This window comes from Taeniopygia guttata, chromosome 3 (assembly GCF_048771995.1).
Source record: "Taeniopygia guttata chromosome 3, bTaeGut7.mat, whole genome shotgun sequence".
NCBI classification, from domain to species: Eukaryota; Metazoa; Chordata; class Aves; order Passeriformes; family Estrildidae; genus Taeniopygia; species Taeniopygia guttata.
Genome location: NC_133027.1, coordinates 28,554,476 through 28,575,061, shown reverse-complemented (window position 1 = coordinate 28,575,061; position 20,586 = coordinate 28,554,476). Strand labels below are relative to the sequence as shown.

Sequence of the window (20,586 nt, the reverse complement as noted above, 5' to 3'; positions counted from 1 at the left end):
AATATAGAAATCAGACTTACAATTTACTCATGTACTGAAGTAAAAACATATAAATGATAGAAGCTTTTCATAATCAGATGCCATCCACAAGTACCTTTCTTCTACTGGCAGTATAACAGAGGAAGACTCTTAATCACTGACTCACTGGTTCTCAAATACAGTTATCAAGAACTCTTATTGGATGGATGATTTTGAATTCATTTGTATTCATAATTTCAATATCCTCTTATAGATGTACTAGAAATATAAAATGGAAATAATCTAAAGAGTCAATAGTGTCATAATTTATGGGTGCAACTTGATTAAAAAGAAAGAAGATAATTGTTTTTTTTTATTATACATGGGACAAATAAGATGTTTTCATAAGAAAAGCTCAAATAAAAAATGTATCTAAAACCATCTTCTTGTAAACACTTTTATGGGGGATTAGGATAGCAGTAAAAAACTATTTATTTTTGTGCTTCACAACTGAAGTTCGCTGTATGGATGTGAGAAAAGTAGTAACACTCAGAACAGTCTTTGAAAGGAACGAAGTATAAAGCTAAATCTTGAATACACAAAGACAGTAAATTTTTTTAAATGTCTCTCTCTCAGAAGCATCACTTGTCAATTATAGAATATAACGAAATTGTTGCATTGAAATGAAGAGTTAAAAGGGAAAAAAAAAGCAAACATAATGGAGTTAGAGGGATCAAAAAGCCAATCTTTCTTGTCATAGTGAAATACTGAAGATCCTTGTTGATATTTTAATTAAGTCTGTATAGAAATATATTTTTAAAAAATGGGATAGACCTGCCAAATTCTAAATTCCTCATAAATCTGTTTGCCATACTCCCTTTCTTCCCTTTTTTTCACTATAGAAGCATCATTGTCAGTATAATTGTGAAAAACAAAAAAACCTCACTTTATTAAAAAAAAAAAATCTGTTAGTAGTTTTCTAGAACTGGTTTACCACCCTCTCATGGTCTACATCTTTTTCGAACACTTACCTTTGTTCTCTTCATACAAATTGTATAGGGACATTACTTTTGAAATTTTCCCTACAAAAAACTTTTTTATCCTTGCAATTTTGACATAGTGAGGGATGGGAGAAATGAGACAGGAAGAACACCCTTCCAGATGCAGTAAATCCATATTCATAATGAATGAAAATAGTTTAATACTCTGAACTACTGGAGGGCAAGATACACTGCAATCTACTTTCCATTAGCTGGTAAGATTTGAGAAAGAAGAAAAGAGACCATTAGTGTAACTACCTGACTTTTTATTCTCCACTTAGCCAAAAGAAAATGGGGAATCCTTTCTTGTTTCTAAGAATAAGCATCTTAGGAGGAGAAGAAATTTAACAATTTTTTTCTGGTTCTGTAGTATAACAGGACTGATTGACTAACATACAGTATAATTGTAAAATTATTTACTAACCAAATGCGGTAGTTTAAGTCTGCATGTCTTCCTATGGTCCTACGTAAAGGTGTTTGCAAACACAAAGGCAGTTTGAAAAATATCTACCTAAAAGAATACAATTATGTGAAAACAGACATTTTTTCTAAGAAAACAGACATTTTCCTATTTTTGTTCCATTGCAGCTGTATTGTAGTCTCAGCCAAAGTGAGTTGTGTAATTATGAATCTTGTAAATTGAATGCTATTTTAATTGTGTGAAATTGGCAGAAAATTCAAAACATTCTTCTGTCTTGATATTGAACTTGCACACAGAAAACAAAACATAAAAACAAGATTGTGCACATTATGTTTAAGATTTTATTAACTTTGTCCTAGCTTTTTTTCTAAAATGAGTCAGGACACTGACAGTAACTAATTCACATGATCTGAGGGAAAATATTAAATATACGTGTTACTCTACATTGATGGAATGTAAAGAAATTTAAAATAAAAATGCTATGAAAGCATTTATTCAATATAAGTAAAGGTTGCTGGGTCCAAGTTGTTATGTTCACAAAGATAGAATGGGTCTATTTGACAAACAATGTAAATTCTCATTTCAATTATGTGTTTTTCTGTTTTACTAATTGTTTGATTCATTCACTGAGCTCTCAAAACTCTCTTTACTCTTCACTGAAGGAAGGACATAACAGGAAACAGCTAACATTAGGTTTTTCAGTATTCTTATGATTGAGTACTCTCATCCATACCAGAATTTTCACCCTTAGACTTATGAAGAAGCATTTAGAGGAAGGGAACATGGGTAAAACAAAGATAGGGTGGGTGCAGAAAGGAAGGAGGGAAAAATAGGCTGGTCATGTGTAAGCAGTTGCTGCTCAGTACTCTTGTCTAAGACCTGCACTGAATCACTGTAGTCTATCCTTTCTTTTCATTACATCTTTTCTTTATTCTCTTTCCATGTATACTCACTCTCTCCCCCCATCTATGTGTTCTTAGGTTCCAATGCCAGAACTAGAGAGAAAAAAGTGCCTGAATTTGAAAAAAAAACTGCCTGAAAGTGTCTGCAATTTGAGTTAGACCACTGGTGATAGTGGTCCTAATAATTTTGGTGCCAGGTGGAGTAAATGAAGGTCTCAGCATCAGAAAGCTGAAGGGAGACCACAAATTGTAGGATCGTGTATCTGAAGAGGGTCAATTTCATGCCAGCAAAGGGTGTCAGACTCTGGGTGATGGTGGCTCACATGCCTAGTGCCAGCTGGACCAGGTGAGAGTCCCAGCATCAGCAAATGAAGAGGGGAGCAAGGGTGCCAGGGCCTGTGTGCACTGGCAGGAGCCACTTGGAAGATAAAAGGTTTATATTTTCCTCTAAGCTGGTCTCTGAGTGTGTGTGCGGGTGTGCATGTGCACGAGTGTATGTGCATGTGCAGCTCATTAGCACCCTTCAAGTGGGACTATCTGTCGAGTGGGAGGCACGGGATCTGGGTATCAATATGAGATGAGCTGAGGTCCCACACTGCTGCTGAAAGGGTTCACAAAAGCGTTGGTCTTTGGGAAGCAGAGGATAAGGAGCTTTGTATTGAAGGAGTTCACAAATATGTCACTCCTTTTGAAAGGGTGAGGAGCTGTATGTCTTTACTAGCAAGCGTCCATCCTTATCAGAGAAGAGTATTAAAATTTGCTTTTTGTACATATGATTTATGTGAGTTCTGGGTGGGTGCTGGTAAAGGCAATGCTTTATCTGTGGGTAGACTGTGTAGCTGGCTGCATTAGTGTCCTCTGCATGTGTTCATCTTGGCTTCTGGCTGAGCCTGCAAAAAGGAAAGCAGCAGCTGCAATAATTGAATGGATGGGACTCACAGGTCTTTGGGTTCACTGTGCTGGGATTTAGCAGTTGGGAAGGAGGTTCTCCAGGCCCCAGAGTCCACCAGAGCAAGTGTGTTTTATACAAAGAGGATGTCTTTAAAATTTTGATGGATGTTATTATTCTGTTCTGAAGATGTATAGAAAATTAATGTGATTCATTCATAACCTATGGGAAATAAAAATATCTTATCTGCCTCTGTAATGGTACTGCTCAGTAGGCTTGCTCTAGATAACATTTAGTAGATTAAGAGAAGTGTTTTTACATTTGAATATGTTTTGTTGAATCTGTGTGGCGTTTTGCTCCTTAGGTGGGAAGATGGGACTGATTAAAAAACAACCATTTGTAGAGCACTTGAGATTATTTGAGTTTTTCTCACACACAGTTACTGTTGTAACAGCCTAATAGTTAAATTTGTCTAGTACTAGCACTTGTTGCCCAAATTAATACCCAAAGGGTTCTTAAAAATCCCCCTAAAAACATTATGTTTTTATGTAAACTTTATATAAAAAGCTTTTCTACTACTTATGTGTTACTTTGGTATTATGCTCAGCTTTCCTGTGCACCTCTTGGTCAAATCCATCCATCTCCCTCAATAAGAGGACACAACAATTGCATCAAGTCATCAGCATTTTGTGGTATTCATGGAGAGGAGTGCTTCATTCACACTGAAGTTTCTCACTTATCAATCAGGAGATTATCTTAGTCTGCTTGTACACGTTTTCATATAATTGTCTACTTCTGTTACCCAGGCTACCAGTTGGAGCCTGGCAGTGGTCTCCAGTCACTGCCACAAAGGGCTGTGATTTGTCAGATGGCACCTGTGGTGGGGATGAGCTAATCCCCTCCCAAGATGGGTCATCCACAAAGATGAAACCAAAACAGGGGAGACAGCCATCTCTGGGCCTAAGCACAGGGTTTGATACAAACTAGAAAAGTTCTGAGATCTTGCATTGTCAGATCAGTACGAAAGTCAGGCTGAAGAGATGTACCTGCTACACATTCTGTTTTAATGTTGCTTTAAGGGACAGGGTAGATAGCTGCAAGGATGTGAGAATGGGGATATAGTATATTTTAATAAAATAATTCATCAAGTATGACAGTTTCCTCAGAGAAAACTGTAGACTATTTGAATTATGATTCTCAGTTGTAAAAATATTCTTGAAATATTCTGTTATCACTTATAATTATGAAGAAAGCAAGAAAGTATAATATGAAGAATGAAGAAAGTATGGTCAAGTTTTTGTCCATTTTTATGAATGATACTGAAATGGCCATAGTTCTTTTGTTAAGAAAGAAAATGCATACTTTATCTGTGGTTTAATGAAGTAATGGTAATATTTTTATTTGCATAATTTCATATATGTTTCATATGCATTTCATAGAATCATAGAGCCATTAAGATTGGAAAAGACCTCAAAGATCATTGAGTCCAGCCTTTGACCAAACACTACCTTGTCAACTAGACTGTGGCACTAAGTGCCACATCCAGTCATTTCTTGAATATCCTTAAGTTAGTTGACGAGAATGTGAGACAGGTCTTTTCACATATCAATTCATGCTAAAGGAGTTTAGGTAATTGTCACTCCAGTGCTAGGTATTTCTACTACTAGTATTTACTCTTCCAAACATGATGCAGATCAATTCATCTTAGCTAGTGACAAACATATACATGAAAGGATTTTGTCAGTACTGTCAAACTATACAAATGACGTGAATCAGGTTGTCTCACCTGAATAATTTACGTTTTCTCAAAGGTACTCTCCTGGCATGATTTCATTACACACTTCAGCAGTCTATATTTCAAAACTTCATATTAGTTTTGATATCTTTTCCATATTTTGCAATCTTTTTTCCACATTTATTATTAGACTTACATTGAATATAAGTAATTGTCACATTTATTGAGTATATCGACTCAACAGTGTAATGAGTAAACATCTCATAGTACTTTAAAACGGATGAGTATAATTACTCTGGGAAAACACCAGGTATGTATGATTCTTGTAGTTTACTTTTCTGCATATTATTAAGTTTCTGAAACATTGTTTTTCAGGGAAGGAATTTTTTCACTGCAAGATTATTAGTATCATACTTTGCAATGAAATTGTAACTGAATAATTTTTTTAGGATTATTTCTATTAAATTAAGCCTGTTTTTTAAAATAAGATATTGTGCTATTTTAGTATAGAGAAGCAATGTAATTCTTGCCAAATCTTAACTACATTAAATCATTAATCACACTATATACATTAAATGAATGGATTTGTTGTGAGTTACAGCACCTCCACTATATAAAGTATACAGTTCTTATATTCTAAGCCATGATAGATATAAGAATATAACATTGTATTATCAGGCTGCAAATCAGACTGATAATCTTTCCTATCTCCTTACAGACAGAAAGTCTCTTCAGGTTTTGATATCTGTCCTTCCTTAGAGATGTTCACTAGTTATTCTTAATTTCTATTACATTAATTTTATTTTTATGGTTGTTAAAGAAAAACAAAATAATGCCTACGCATGATCTTGCAAAAGGCAGTGAGAAAAGATGTATTATGCTTATTTGAAACACAGAACACAGCAAGTGCAACTAGTTGTAAGAAAGGAAAAAAATAGCTCCTTGTTGCTGGAGTTGTATGTCTTACACATTTCCAATGGTTTACGATTGAAAGAGGTATTCATCCTCTTATGAAATAATGACATCTAACAACATTTGCAAGAAGACACTTGGGACATGATACTGAACAACTCCAGGCTCTGAAGTAAAGTCCTGATATGTGTTCCCTGTTCACAGGACACCAAATGCCTTAGTCTTACTTAGGAATAGGGATAGGAGGGATTATCCTTTAATATAGGAAGGAGGAAGAGAAAGAAAGAGAGCATGTAGAAAGGAAGATGTGTAGGGAGGGAGAAAGAGAGAAAGCTTGAGAAGATTAGGCTTTGTCTCAGAGGTGTCACTATGGCAGCAAAGCTGACTGAATGCTAATGGTACCCATCTGTTCATCATTTTGTCATGATTTTGTCATCCTGTAACAAGACTTGTATACAAGATTTGTAAAAAAGGTACCATTCGCAATTCTCGTTATTGCTGGAAGAAGTCCTTTTCCTAAAAAATCCACAGTTCCAGTCAGAGAAGTGGCTGAAGTATCTCAGCACAAATATCAACTGGTGATGAATACAGTATCATAGTTTCATTAATTTTGACTTTTCAGACTTATGCATCTGATCAGTTAATATCCCATCTTTAATTTGCAAATTACTTCATAGCAAGTGCATTCAAGTATGCAAAAGGTCTATTTTTAAATGAAAGAAATAAAATAGATTAGTATAAGTAATAATGTCAGGCCCATTTACTTTTTTATACTTTAAATACTCTAAAAATCTTGTTTCTTGTGTCTTCTTTTACATTCTGATAATTCAGGCATCTTTTTCTTTTCATACTTAGAAAATAATTTAGCTATACTGAAAGAATTATTTCACCTGACATTGATGATGTGCTTTGGACTAAAATACATATTTAAATTATATTTTTGCATAAATTATTTAAAATAGTTTATTCATACGAATTAAAAGACATGCTTGTTTATAAAGGCTTTACTATATAAAATATTACTGTGAGTCATCAAAAGCATGAAATGGAAGAACATGGTTAATATCTTAATACTCTTTATGACTATACAATTAACAGTTATACACATAGTCTTCTGGAAAACAGACCTTCCTGAAGAAACCTTACATTATGTTTATACTAAATTTAGACTTTGGAAAATAGCAGGACCTGTGAAGTGCTAAAATACATAGCAATATGTAAAAAGAGCACAAAACTGATGGATATTTCAGATGTAGGCATAATTAATTAATTTTTTTATACTATTCTTAATCTGATCAGAATCAGATTCCATGTATGATAGAAAACAGGAAATCAACATTATTAAAACTTTTAAAGCAAGAGGAGTGTGAATAACAGTGCTGCAGGTGACGCAACTACAGCTTTTAATACAGATGAATACAAAAGGAGGTCCAAAGGAGGGCCGGCCATGAGGATGGTAAAGAGCCTTGAGGTGAAGCCGTATGAGGAGGGGTTGAGCTCACTTGGTCTGTTCAGCCTGGAGGAGACTGAGGGGAGACATCATTGCAGTCTACAACTTCCTCATGAGCAGAAGAGGAGGGGCAGGTATCTCTTCTCTCTCTCGTGCCCAGTGACAGGTCTTGAGGAAGTGTCCTGAACCTGAGTCAAGGGAAGTTTAGATTGGATATCAGGAAAAGGTCCGTCATTCAGAGGCCGGACACTGGAACAGGCTTCCCAGAGTCATGGGCACATCACTAAGCCTGACAGAGCTTAAGAAATGTTTGTACCTTGCTCTCAGGTACATGGTGTGATTCATGGGCTGTCCTTTGCAGGGCCAGGAATTGAACTGTGATTCAGATGGGTCCAACTCAGCATATTCTATGATTATATGATTTTAAGAATCTCATTTAACTAGGAGAAAAGGAAACACCATCTTTACAAAGAGTTGTCATATGTGCAAAATAAGAGGCTGGTACTTGACGCTATTATTATATAAGAAGGTGTAAAACTACAAAAAAATGGAGTGTCAAAAAAAGAAAAAAGAGGAAAAAGAGATTTGTTTCTATAAAACTGAGTAGAGTGTTTGTGATATTTCACAGAAGATAGGCTCAGAAGGTGGTATCAGCTAATAAACTGAATAGAAATGAGGATTTAGAGAAAGGCATTTTAAGTTTCACGATTACTATTCAAAGAGGAAAAAAAACCCTGAAAATAAAAGAAGATATAAAATAATGAAAAATAAGAGGAATGGAAGTTGTTGAAATAAAACTAGAAACATTATTTGTAAACAAGAAAAAGTGAGTGTTCTTAATACTGCTTATGGCTAGGAATCTAGGGTAGTCATTGAGACTGATGAATAAAAGCTTCTGAAATATGGCATTCTTTGTTGACCATAAACCACAGCAAATACTAAGCACAAAAGAGCTCTACCTCAGCACAATGCTGGGCCTGAAATGGAAGACATGCCAAAGGCTCCATTAAGTCCATAAAATATATCACTATTCATTTTTATGGAAGTGATTGGATAGTGGGGTGATGGATGAATAGACAGGTAGGTAGATTATACAACAGAGATTGCTCATGGTTTAATGGTCGTTATTCATATTTAGCAATCACAATTGTATTGGTGAAGACAAAGCATACATTACAATATATTGGGTTAATATTGATGAAAAAAGAGAGATGTAATATTTCTTTTTGGTTCTCCTGTGCTGCCATTTCACTTACAGAGTTATAAATTACACTTACTAAGAGGAAAAAAATAAAACCCACAAGGTGATATGAAAGCTTAGAGAGCATATTGAAATCTCACAAACTCTGACAAAGCAAATATTAAAAATAATAGTCATTCTAGAAAGAAGACAAATTCTGCAGGAAATTATGAAAATGACATAGGCAATAAAGTTACTGCCGCTTTGAACAGAAGACTGTTTAAAATTCTCAGCATTAAGCAAGTGACAAAATTCTAAAAGAAAAAGTTTGAAATCAAATCCCTAGTTTATGAGCAAAAATAAAAGTTTACTGTTACTATTTCACAGTGGGTTGACAATAACAGCTTATGAAATTCATACAAAGAAGGAAAAAAAGCAGAATAAGACAGAATACTGTGAAATTGAAAATAATAGAAGATATCACCCTTTTATTAATTCTAGCTGCAACTTCAGTCATTGTTGTACTAAGCACTGTGCAAATAAAAATATATATTCTCCAAAGATTTTATGACTGAAATAATGTCAGCTGAATTTCAGGAAACCATATATGAACCTACTAAGTCACTCACCAGGACATCATAGGAGACAAGAATACAGCTCAGATGTTTTGACACAAATTCCTGCTTATTCACTGGAAAACTCTAGCCTCGCTGGAATTTTGTGTGCATAAATGAGTTGTGTGATAGACATCACATTGATATATCATATGAAGGACATAGCAACAAAAAATAATCAAAGTCAGATTTCATGAAAAGGAAAGTTTTTGATTGGACCTACAATAGTAAAAAAATTATCCACAACAATATAAATCGTAGTACCTGACTGCTTATGTTTTTATAAAAATGTGTTTTACAATGTTAAAATATTCTATATCCACATAATTTACTGCAGCTTTTCATAGGAAAATGTATAAGCTTCACCTTGCATAATATTAAAAACTTCCAGTGAAAACCCTGTAGCAATCAAGTAACATAATAATCTATAAATGTTCAAAATGTTGAGATTTATAGGTCTGTATCAGACACCCACATAGAAAGGTGATTACATTTGGAAATTAACACCTACTGGTGAAGACTGGTTGTTAGGAAAGTGAGGTGTGCAAATATGCATGAGAGATGATCAACACTGACAACAACAATGGCTGCAACTTGAGTAAAGAAGTTAAAGCTGTAGTAATGAAATTTGCTAAATATAACAGAATGTTCCTTCAAGAAAAAGAAGAAAATTTACAGGAAGACTTGGGTGACTTGGAAGACTAAAAAAATAAATGTGTTAAATGTTATACTTGTAATGAGTTAAAAAACAGAGAATCTCTTAAAACTATAAACTGTTTGGAGGACTGCCTGCCTTCAGCCTTCAAATCCCAATCCTTGTTTGTGAGTATGAAGTGAACCAGAACATCTCTGCCCTTTTATGACTTGAGCCAGGATGTTGTCATTAATGCTCCTTAAGGACCTCTTGGATTGCTTATGCCCTGCTATGCTGTCCCTTGAGCAGATATCAGTGTAGTTGATATTCCCTATGAAGTCAAAGTCCTGTGAACACAAAGCTGCTTCTATGCATCCACAGAAGGCACCACCCACTTGTTTTTCCTAATCTGCCAGTCTATAGCAGCCACAAACTTGTCACCTCTACCACTCTGCTTTTTCATCCTCACACATAAGATCTCAGTCAGCTTATCATCGATATCCAGGTGGAGCTCCACTTTTGTGCCTTTTACTCACACGAAGCGCAGCTTCTCATCCCTGTCTGCCCTGCCAATCGTGAAGAGCCTGTATTCCTCCATTGAAGCATTCATGAAACAAGCCATCTCACAAAGCCTCTGTGATACCAAGAAAATTATCTCTTTTTTTTTCCATAAGAGTGTTTTATAGGTGCTTCCTTGCTTTCATGCAAATGCTGGAGGTGGTTTTGCTTAAGCCATGTGTATTGGTTTTGTGTTCCCCCTTTTTCACAACACTTCAGACTCTAGTCAACCCTGTCTGTAACTCCCTTACAGGCTGCTGATAACTATCTCTCCTCTGTTGATTTCTAGTTTAAAGTCCAAATCAATCATCATTCTGGAAATAATACTCTTGTATTATTTACCTTTGTATTATTAATAGTAATACCTTTGCATTATTTACCTTTGCCTGTTCAAAAGGATCCCATGTCTTCCAAAATGTAGCTTTTTTATTGTTATAAAAGTGAATATACAACTAGTATTTTCAAGAGGTTATGGGGCTCTGCAGTCCAAGAAATCTTTTCATTCATGTATTGCTTTTTAATTCATGTGTTGCCGTGAAGTAAATTTAATCTGTTTGTATCAATAGAAGGCTATTATGTTTCTGCATTAGTAGCAGCTAAACAGCCATAAAAGAACTACTCCTTCTGGCTTGATTTATTTACTTTAGAATTTCCAGTGCAAGTTTTTGCCACCAAATTGCATTATATTTTCAGGATCATAGGATCATAGATTATTCTGTGTTGAAAGTTACCCATCAGGATCATCAAGTCCAGCTCTTTACCATGCAGAGGACACCCCAAGAATCACACTATGTGTCTGCATTGTCCAAATGCTGCTTGAACTCTGTCAGGCTGGTGCTGTGACCACTGCCCTGGGGAAGCTGTTCCAATGCCCAGCCACTCTCTGGGTGAAAAACCTTTTCTTGATGTTCAGCCTACACCTCCCCTGACACAACTTCATGTCATTTCCTCAAGTCCTGTCACTGGTCACAAGAATGAAGAGATCATTGTCTGTCCTCCACTATCCCACATGAGGATGGTGAAGATCACAATGAGGTCTCCCCACAGTCTCCTCTTCTCCAGGTTGAACTATATACTTTTTATAATATAGCGTGCTCCTGCTAATACCATATAATATTTGCAATTTAACTTACTCAATAGCAGGCTCAAGGCAGACTAATTGGAAAAAGAAAATGTGAAGCAGCAGTTTTAATGCAACTAAAATGATTGAAGAGAAAGAAATACTGAAAAAGAAGACTAAATTATACAAGTAAAGAATACTGTAATATAGTACCGTAGAGAAAACCAAGACTTTTTTAAGAACTTGTTGATGCTTTAGAATAAATTAAGAATTATTTAAGAAGTTAATAATCTTTAATAAAGAGGCACAAAATTAATTAATATCCCTAGGTAAAATATAAAATAAAGAAATGAATAATAACAGGAGGTTAACATGGTAATATACTTGCTAAGGTAACCATAAGAAGTAAAAGGCAATGGTGTCACTGCTGACTTGTCCACAGCAGTAAAATCATTAAATTAGTATTTCCTGGCAGGAGAGCCTATGTATCATATTCATAAGTTGCGATGAAGTAAGTTATAGCGTTAAAGACCTTTACACCAAATTACCTATCATCTATGTGAAATAAAACAGCTGAGCATCAGGTGATGACAAGGTAAATATTTTCTTAATGTAAACATATGTTACTTCACTTGACTTCATCCCCACAAATTAATATTGTGCTGGCTGTCTTCACATAATAGGTCAGACTTAAAAAAAACAACTTTAAATCACATCATCAACATTCAGGTGGAAATGGTAGCAGTTATAGTTGCTTAGCTAAATTAGTTGTAGACTATATGTTACTAGGCTTTTCCAGAAGAATATTTTTAAAAGTATATGTCTGAAATAAAAATGGGACTAGTCCACAAACACTTTGTTCCACAAAAATTAATTGGACAGTTTTGTCTACACATCACTACCACCACAACTCCTATAAATCTGTAAGTCTTACTCATTCTTTCTCAGCTCCTCCGCACTCCAAAGCTCTGTAATGCCAGATTTCCTTCAGAACAGTCCAAATCTCAAACTGTTTCCTGTGTTTCTAGACATGTTTTTACGAGCCATTACTAATTCAATATGGGAAAATTCAGTTTTATGGCTTCTTTATAAAAAAATTAATCTCATTATTGAAGGCATCATAATATGTAGCCACTGTAAATTATCATGCTAATTTGTAGCCAATTAGTAAAAGAAATGTCATAAAAATATTTTGACCTTTTCACTGCTGTGTCTTTTTTCAATCCATATTTGCTTCAAGCCCTTAGAAATATCAGCATAGGTTCTCTGACACAACATATTACTCTTAGCCTTTAGGTTTATACATTGTGGTGGTGCAGCTGCTATTCTGCTTCAGATTCATCTTCAGCATGTCCATGCAATGCTTCATCAGCCTTCTTTTCAGCCATGGATGTATATATTATCTGGTCAGTGAAAATAGGTTGCAGCAGTCTATTACCTGACATAGAGACACCTGGATAAGTATTTGTCCTTAAAAAAGCATCCATCTATGTTGTTTTTCTCAGTAGTCAAAATTATATTCTGTCAATTTATATCAGCAAAATAATTCATACGGACTCATATGGAAAACACTGAGATGCTTATTCTGGTGACTGCATTTTTCTTAACTTCTGCACATTACATAAAACTGTTTTTGAAAAAATGAGTAGAACATACTTGAATTCAAAATACTGAATGATGAATTTTCAATGTCCTGAAACAGAGCTCAAATTCATCTCTTTGTTATCCATGTATATTTTATCAGTAATATTGTCAGCCTAGCTGAATTCTCATACACATTTCTAAGTTATTCAATAGCAATGCATAGATTTAAGTAACTTTTCAGTATCTTCTAGCTCTTCAGTACTGTAAAGATGGATGAGGACCTTAATTTCCTAGATATTGATGTGAAAGCTTAATCAATTGTTGCTTTGATCAAAAGAGTTGATGATATATGGCATATCTCCTAATATGTACATAATGATTGGCAAAGAACAGTCTATAGCCCAGCAATTATATAAATTTTGATTTAGCACAAAGTTACTCTCTTACATATGCTGACAAATAAAGATTCTTTTCTGCTGACAAATACAGATTCCTAAGTACAATGTACAGGTTTTACTATCAAACAAGTTATTTCATTGTAACTTTTTATCCCTGAAAGACCTAAAATCTAGATTAAACAAGGGTGTGTCTCAGCCATTATGAATTAAAAAAATATAGTCATAAACTTGCCTGTATAATGGATTTTTCCTGAAGCCTCTAGGGAATCTGATAGCTGATAGTACTGAGTGGTTTGTATTGATGCATATTATTTTAAAATTTCCTTTTTTGTAAAAATCATAACAGCTTTGATTAGGGTTATTGTTTGACCCCAGTAGGTAGAAAAGCCCTACCCAGCCTCGCTCACTCCCCAGCAGTGAGAAGCGGGAGAGAATGAAAAGGGTAAAGGTGAGAAAACTCATGGGTTGAGATAAAAAACAGTTTAATAGTAAAGATAAACCTGTCCACACATGAACAGCAAATGAAGAAATTCATTCACCACTTCCCGTGGGCAAGTAGCTGTTCAGCCATCACCAGGAAAGCAGGGCTCCATTGCATGTAATTGTTACTTGGGAAGACAAACACCATCAGTCCATATATCCTTCTTTTCCCAGAATATTGTTGCTGAGCATGATACCATATGGTGTGGAATATCACTTTGGTCTGTTGTGGCCAGCTATCCTGGCCACATTCCTTCCCATCTCCTTTTGCACCCCCAGCCAGCATGTTGTTGGAGCGGGGCAAGTAGCAGAAAAGGCCCCTGATGCTGCATGTAAGCCCTGGTCAGAAATAACTAAAACATGCCTGATTTTTCAGAACAGTTTTCATCACAATTCTAAAACACAGCACCATACAAACTATTGTGAATAAAATTGACTTGATCCCAGGCAAAACCAGTAAAATCAGAAACCGAACAGAGTAGCTAGAAATTTATGAGGATCAGCACTGTCAAGCATAATTCTCCTAATAATATTTTTATCACTGGGAGAATTAGTATGGTCATTATCATGCCTGATCTATTTGAAGAGATGAACATTATCTTTCGAGTGAAAAAATGCTCCTTATATGAACTTTGTCAAAAGCACAGTCTTTCTGAGTCAGTAATGTCTCCTATATTTATGTATTTTGATGGGAATGCTGCAAGTTTCTGTTGAATGACTCTATTGCAGCTGTTAAGTAGTTTTAAGTGTATCACAAAGGTGGTACTGCTGCTATCTGCTTCTTGATGGGTAGCTTAAGTTTCATTTAGCGTTTTGTCAGAAATGATAGATGAATGATTTAACGGTACTGAATTGTTCGCCTCGCAGCAGGATTTAGGATTTCTTTTCCATCAGTTGACAGAATTTGATCGTCTCCCTTGAATTGTTGTGCAATAGCACCATCACAGGGACATATATAATTTGAAGCCACTGCAAAGATGTTTGATGTGATGCCATTTTGCATTTTGTTGACATTTATAGTTTCCTTCATTAGCATTTTAAAACATTTTAGCTTTTATAGTAAGCAGCTTGTTTATTTGTCAGTTTTTACATTTTACTCTAGCTCTGTTTTACATTTATACTTAAAGAGTGTTTAAATGAAATTATTTTTTAAAGAACTAAAGAAATATAATTTAATTCCATTATCTCAGTTACATCATTGAAGATAGGCAGCAAACACATCAAACTGGGTAGGCTCGAGCTTAAATATGTCACCTGTATGTTAGACAATTCTAGAATATCAAAATTATTTTAGAGTGTGGGTGCCTTGATGATTAGATGGTATTTGTTGAGAGGGTATTTTATCACAATTTTGATAGAGATCATTTATTTTCCGAAGTCCTGCACCAATCTGGAGGCTTTTGTGAGCTCTAGGGTGCAGTGCCTGCTTCCTCTTCATGCTCATAGTACTCCCTGCTTAGATTTGTCACTGCCATGACCTGCATGTGAAAAACCTGATCACTGCACCCTTACATGTTCCATGACTGCATGCTGATGTAGAACACAGGCATGCACACTTGTTTTGTCCAAAAGAAATCTATTTCACTGCAGGAATAAAGAGCTTAATAAGTGTTCGGTAAAAAAACCTGCAGTTTCACAGTTTCTTACTGTTATTATTGCCCTTTAAAGCCAGCAGGTAGCCTTTACTCAATTAATTTTGTAGAATATCACTTAGTAGGCACTATTTTATCAACACTTGACAACTAAAGCATATTTTGCTTTATCAGTGGATTTTTTGTTGCTATTGTTTTATAAAAAAAAAAAAAACATAACCAGAACTGTTCCTGAAACCATTTTTATTCAAAACACAGAAAGCCTTTATACACTGTGTTAAACAATACAGAAACTTCAGAGGGTGCCTATCAGCACAAGAGATCATACATGGAGTTCATACTACAGTTCATTCCTGTAGAGAAATGATGTGCTATATGAAGATTTTTTTTTTTTAATTATGGAGATCACTGTAAACAAAGAGAAGTTAGAAATGTAAAGCAAATGTTATACAATTTCTCTTGAGATTGATTAATTTGAAAAATTTTCCTTTTCTTCAATGGATATCCTTGCAAAAGGCAAATTTGTAATAGTTGTAAGACAGTACATTGAAGACTGAAGAACTCTAGAGTCTGAAGAAAAAGAAATTATGTACATGGTTTATTGATTTAAATTCTATTTTCCACTTGCAATTCTATTTGATAAAGTCTAGGTTTCTTTTTGTAATTATGTTTGAGGGGAAAAATTACTAAATAAAAATTTTTCTTATATTTGAACAGTTCTTGTTGGTTTTATGAACTCACGCTAATGAATAATTTCTTTGGTTTGCTGCTGGCATCTGTTACTTTTCTCTTACTTAAGCACTTAGTGTTTCCTGATCAGCTTGTGGTAGTTTGTTTGAATGTAAAGCCAGAGTGAACATGAGCAGTAATTTGAGTTTCCTTTTGGCACTAAGTAGGGCTACAAGAGCATATCAATCTGGTCAAGGCAACTGCATTTCTTCTTCATCTCATTTTATTACTATGACTTATTTCTTCCCCCTGGCTTTTCAGCTTTCTCCCAAGCTAATGGGTTCTCAACTCTGAAATACCTGATAACTTGTCTTGTCATTAATCACTCTGAAGTTAACAGAGAGTGCACCTTTCAGTGCTATATTTTCTTTAACTTTGTCCATATTGTCATGAACCAAGGTCATGAAAATATAGAATTGTGCCTTTTGAAAGCAAAGTTACTTATCTTTTTATATCAGGCAGTATGACATTATAAAAATATCTTTTTACGTCCTTTCGAAAGAACAGAAGACTGGCTGAAGTTTATGTGTTCAAAAAGCTAATTGCATATACAACTAGAAAGACCAGGATTCCTGCAAATGAATGCAAATGAAAGGAGCTAAATTTATTTTTTCTAAAAATATATGGTGTTAAGAAGCACTATGTAATTAAAGACTGTAATACATTTGGGTCTTTTACCATGTCATTTCAATTTAGAATTGAATGTTTTGTCCATTAATATGCGGACAAATTATTGGTCTATATATTCATGATTATACATTTTATTTCTGTACAGTAGTTTATGTCAGGAGCTCCAAATAAAGAATTTTAAATAGTTTGCAAATGGCTTTTAACCCATGGTTCATCTGGAATCCATCCTGAACATGGGTGTTGTTGCCTGCAAAACAGACAAAGTTCAATGCAGGGCAGATGATGATTATTGATTGATTATTTAGTTTATGTTTCAGAATGATTCCACTAGTTCTGAACAAGCCATTAATACAGATCTTTTATCACTCTTCAGAAAGAAAGAGACTCTTGCAATTTTGATACATTTCCAAGAGTTTTAATTTTGCTTCACAATGATTTGTAAACATAATAGAACAGTGTCCTGAGCATGTAAATCCCTTGAAAGCCTTCCAGCACACTGATCAGGATCACAAAAAAGCAACTGTAACTTTGAGCCTAGAGCCCAAAACCCAAAACCTATCACATGTATTAACATTCAAGATGTTTCAGTATGTTATCTACCTAGTCAAAAAATCACAATTTATTCAATGTTCACAAGTATAAGCCCATAATCACAATTATATACCTGTAAACACATAAATAGATTTCACTGTTTATATATTTGATTTTGATGCTACATCAATAACTACAGCACCCTTGCATCTTTGTTTAAGAGAATCTCCTATAATCAGCCTCTCCACACAAATGCACACACACGTCTCTTCTGGGAATAAGAGATTTAGAGAGATAAAGAGAATATTCTTTAAAAAACATCTTCCATGTGTTTATATAAATAATATTAATCATAAGTATATCTCATGTTTAGAGAGATGCAAGAACAGCAGTAGCTTCTTAATTTTTGTAACATTTAAAGTATTCAAATATTCAAATTTTTTAATGATATTATGCAACAGGGCAGTCACAGGCCAGGCTGAAGAGTGAGTGGACTATAAATGAGTAAGAGTTATCAACACCAGCAGCACCATTTTAAAATAACAAAATGAGTACTACATAATAGTTGCACCCATCCAGCAGGGCACTTAAAAAATGTGAGCAACTGAAATAATTACTCTTGGTTTTCAATCTCAATTAACATTCCCTTTTTAAAAAAAGATGTCAAAAGATTGTTTATTCCAGAGTCAAAAACTGAGCAGACATTGGGTAGAAGCCTTAAATGGCAGTGGAGCAAAGAGGAGAAAAAGGCAGTGTACAGCAGCTTATGAAAAAGTCTACTGGAGAGGATTAAGCATCATATAGACATGAGTCAGTAGTGCTGGAAAGAACTTTCTAGGAACTAGGATGACTGAACAGTTAGCCAAGAAAACAAGCCCAGAAACAGAGCATCCAAGCGCAAAGGAGGGAAAGAATTGGAAAGGTCAAAGTGAAAAATCTCATGGGACAAGATAAAGACAGTTCAGTAGGAAAAGAAAAAAACCCATCCATGCAGGAAAAGCAAAACAAGTAATTCATTCTTAGTAGCCATTAGATGACAGATGTTTTGCTGTTTTGAGGAAAGGAAGTCTCCATCATATGTTACAGTTACTTGGGACAACATATGAAGTAACTCAAAATGTCCCTCCACTTGTAACTTCTTCTCCATAGCTCTTCTCGCTGAGTACAGCGTCATATGGTCCGGGATATCCCTTGGGTGGGTTAGGGTCCCCTCGGGATATCCCTTGGGTGGGTTAGGGTCCCCTCTGTGTCCCCTCAACTTCTCATGCACATCCAGCCTCTCCACTGGTGGAGCACTGTGTGAATTACAGAATCACAGAATTATAGAATGGTTTGGGTTGGAAGAGACTTTAAAGATCATCTAGTTTCAACCCTCCTGTCATGGGCAGGGCCAACTCCCACTATACCAGGTTGATCAGAGCCCCATCCAGCCTGGCCTTGAACTCTTCCAGGAATGGGGTAGCCACAATTTCTCTACACAGCCTGAAAAGGCCTTTGACACTGTGAGCGCTGCTTAGCAATAACAATCACCCTTGTGTGCTATCAAGACTTTTTTCAGTGCAAGTCCTTTAAAACAGCCTCATACACAAAATTACGAAGAAAAATAACTCTATCCTAGAAAAAATAAGAATAAAAAATAAACAGAATATATTTATAATCAAGTAAAAAGCAAGGACATGAAGACAGAAGACAAAATTTGAAAATATGTCAGAATAAAGGAAAAGGATTAAACCCCCAGCTTTTTGGCTTACTGGATCACATGGGCTTTGAGGATGGGTGAAACTTTACAAGAGTCTTTATCTTGTAAATCAGTGCTCTGCATAAAATGACAACTGAACATTTTTCCTTAGCAGAATGAATAAAATCAATAAAATACAGTTTTGGATAACAAGAAAATAGGTTGATAGATAATCTGAAGTGCTTTCTAAAGAGGATACCATAAATTCTTCGGTGTATATACACTAGATTGCCTTTTTGTCTTGCCAGTTAGAGCACTACTGATTAGCTGGCTGGCAGCTTCTTCCACCTGTGAGAGACTGTAAAGCTTGTGTAGAGCAGTGAGTATGTGATTTTTATTATTAACTGTAGAAGGCTTCAGGCTGTGCACTGACCCAGCAGTGCAGAGCCTCAGACTCACCTTGGTCTGAGATGGGTTTCATGACTGCTGCCTCCCCTGCTCCAGCTTCATCTCTGGAGATGGCCCCTGAGGAGGAGGGCACACTTCCATCCTTCAGTCTTTGCCAGGCAAACAATAGCTCTTCATGCCTGAGGGATAAGGCTTCAGCTGGCAGTCTGGAAAAAGGAAATGATCTGTGATTAGAAAAATATATTTAAAATAAAAATAAAAATAATCATGGAAAATAAAAATAAACCAAACAAAAAAACTCAGCGACAATAACAACAAAATATACACATAAACTCTAGATTTGAGACGCAGGAGGAAGAAAGGCCTTCTATAAACATCACAGTTGTTATCTAGAAGTATACACCATATGGATCTTTGAGTCCCCTATGCTATTTTGTTGCTTTCTTTAGTTCTTGGTTTTATACACTACTTTAATCATTTGATATCTCAGTTCATTCTCAGCCTAAACACCAGCAAAAAGATAACATTAGTTGTTAAATAACAAGTGAGACAATAAGCAGTATTTAGAAATTTTCTTGCTTTTTGGTTCCATTTTCCAGAGCGCGTCTTTGGAGATGTAGCTCTAGTCATGTGGCATGAGATACAGCGATAATATCATATAGCACTTAAATAGCTCAAAAATTCATTTAGCTAATTTTTACAGTTCTGAGTTAATTTCTAAATATTTATGCAATGAAAAGTAACATAGGAGCTTCAGCAGAGCTGGCTTGACTGATAATACTGCATGTTGAGTAAGGCTGAATTCACTAATTAATGTGCATTTGTGTTTTTTCAGTCTGAATCATAGAGTCATAGAATGGCTCGTGTTGGAAAGGACTTTAAAGATCATCTATTTCCAAGCCCCTGCCATGGGCAGGGACACAGCCCACTAGATCAGGTTGTTCATAGCCCCATCCAACCAGGCTTAGAAAAATTCCAGGGCTGGAGCATCATGACTACTCTGGGCAGCCCATACCAGTGCCTCATCATCCTCACAGTAAGAGATTTCATCCTAAAATCTAATCTCAACACTTCTCTGAAATATGAGTAGTTTTAAAATCAGACAGGCAGCTATAAACAAAGTTCTTTGGAAAAAACGTCCATTTCCTGGTGCTACGAGAATTTTGGTTTTGTTTTCTATATTGTTAAATATGCAATTCTGCC

General features: G+C 35.3%; 1 protein-coding gene and 1 long non-coding RNA gene across 2 annotated transcripts in view; one reads left to right on the top strand and one right to left on the bottom strand.

Moving 5' to 3' along the window:
- Nucleotides 1-20,586, top strand: part of EYS (eyes shut homolog) — a 765,693-nt gene that overhangs the window by 88,522 nt on the left and 656,585 nt on the right. The gene's annotated exons all lie outside the window — the stretch shown is intronic.
- On the bottom strand, nt 15,634-19,585 carry LOC140683666 (uncharacterized). Its single transcript, XR_012054912.1, has 2 exons — nt 19,435-19,585; nt 15,634-18,592 (listed from the first exon to the last, which is right to left on the bottom strand). It is a non-coding gene; the product is annotated as an uncharacterized lncRNA (long non-coding RNA).